Source organism: Amblyomma mixtum, chromosome 3, assembly GCF_055824585.1.
Source record: "Amblyomma mixtum isolate Tamu chromosome 3, ASM5582458v1, whole genome shotgun sequence".
Classification (NCBI taxonomy): domain Eukaryota; kingdom Metazoa; phylum Arthropoda; class Arachnida; order Ixodida; family Ixodidae; genus Amblyomma; species Amblyomma mixtum.
The window spans coordinates 395,503,191-395,505,215 of NC_143014.1; the positions used below are offsets into that span (position 1 = coordinate 395,503,191).

Below are 2,025 nucleotides of genomic sequence, written 5' to 3' on the forward strand. Positions count from 1 at the left end.
TACCCCTTTTCCAGCTGCCGTTTCTCTTGCTGCAGCAAATTCTCCGAAAAATATAAGAAACCTGTCCCATCGTCGTCTCCTCCTTTCCCGAACACTCGCCCAACGAGTATCGCCTGTAGCTAGCAAGGCGGCGAAAAGCCACACAACCAGCGTGCCGACGAAGCATGCGCGCTCAAGCTGACGCCGTTCGTTGTCGAGAATCCGCACCCGATACGATTTGACAATTATGACGGAATTCAGTAGCCTGGCCTGCAAGATTCTATTTGTGAGTACCACCATACTTTTATATTGAAATGTGTTCGGAAATGAATATGGTTCTTGGCGTAATTGCCGCTTTGAATCAGCGCCGACCTTTTTTTTCTCCGGCAGGAAACGAGAAAGCGACAAAGCACTGGCGCCAACTTCTGAATGGCAACTTTCACAGCGAAATGTCTAGCGCAAAGGCATGCACAGAATGGTGAGAACTTTATTTTTCAGCTTTGAAAAAATGGATTTACCGAACATTGACTATCTCTTCAATCACCGTGGCGGAGTGTCGTGTGGCCCGACTCATGTTGCGTTCATTACGACATTGGAAGTCTATCGTTTGTGCAAGATGAGTACCAGAAGCGCTTATTCTTTCACTGCAGCAGTTTTCTGGCCGCGTGTAATATTCCCGTGCCGGGTGCCCTTGTCTTGGCCAGTTGCAGGCGTACGAGAAAAGCGGAATTCCTGGTCCCAGCGAACTTTATCCATGTTGTCTCGGAATTAATCACCCATGGACTAACGGAAGAGTGATTTCGTGTGGTTTTCAAGTAAGATTTCCGTCTGCCCCGTTACATGCATGCCAAGCGGCATCGATAATCTGCTTACTTTAAAAAAAGTGTATTCGGTCTCCTGCGTTCAGCGCATTTCGCAAAACTGTGCAAGCCGTCTTTGCATGGAATATTATATTTCATAGCGAAAAAAAAATTGCTCACAGCTGTTCAATAGGGAGGAGCTGCTACCACCTGTGCCATACTTTGCTGGAACAAAAAGGCAAACAACCAGCTCGCAATAGACATATAATTTTGATAGGAAATATAAAAATAGATTGATTTGTATTAAACACTATATTTATCTCTTTTTGTGACTTTTAATATGCATTTGAGGGTGTGACACGGCAAATTGGGATTAGAAATTAGCAATACGGTGGGAAAAAATTGTTAAATTCAATTCAACATTTTGCTATTAGTGTGGGGATTTATATTAAGAGTCATTTAGAAATTAGACTTTCAACATATGTTGCGAGTACCTTCTCGCACACTGCGCGCCACTAAGATCAATGTGTTATTTTATTTCTTGTCTTTTTTCTGCGATGGTTGTACTTACACTCATGATCACATCATGCACCTCTTTGCAGCTGCGATGTACAGCCAGGTCATCGTGCAAGAGCTTGGCGAGGAATTTGTTTCAAGGCACTGCAAAAGTTCTCTTACAAGAGGAGTGCAACGATTAGTGCCGATATGACTCATCGATTCAGCGGCTCCGGCACAATGCATTTCACGATGTACTGGCACCGTAGATGCAATAAATTTTGTTCTTTGAATCCATTCTTTCTTTTTTGTATGTCTGCTGACTGCTCATATGTAAAATGTTACACATACATGCTCCGGCTGGTGGAAAACAAGCGGTATATGTCTGCATTGTTGCTGGCCAGCAAGAGGTGTGGTACAAAACTAGGTGGGACCCCCGATCGCGTACAATTTCCCACTGGCCTTGCAATTGATATGCCACCTATAAAAGTTAGATCAAGGGTGGAAAAGTGGGCACAAGTCGGAGCAAACCTGGGGCTATTATGGATACTGGCGGAATGTGGGCATACTATTGGCGCGAATTTCGGGCCATTATTGACAGATCGACTGAATGTGGGCATACTATTGGCGTGAGATTGGCTGAATATGGGCATAGTATTGGCACGAATGTCGGGCCATAATTAATAGATTGGCTGAACATGGGCATAGTCTTGGCACGAACGTTGGCCATTTGTGGATAGACTGGCTGAAT

The 2,025-nt window shown here is 44.4% G+C and overlaps 1 long non-coding RNA gene across 1 annotated transcript; it reads left to right on the plus strand.

Moving 5' to 3' along the window:
- Positions 1-1,562, plus strand: LOC149357259 (uncharacterized). Its single transcript, XR_016289895.1, has 3 exons — positions 1-457; positions 684-794; positions 1,382-1,562. It is a non-coding gene; the product is annotated as an uncharacterized LOC149357259 (long non-coding RNA).
- The last annotated feature ends 463 nt before the right edge of the window (positions 1,563-2,025 follow it).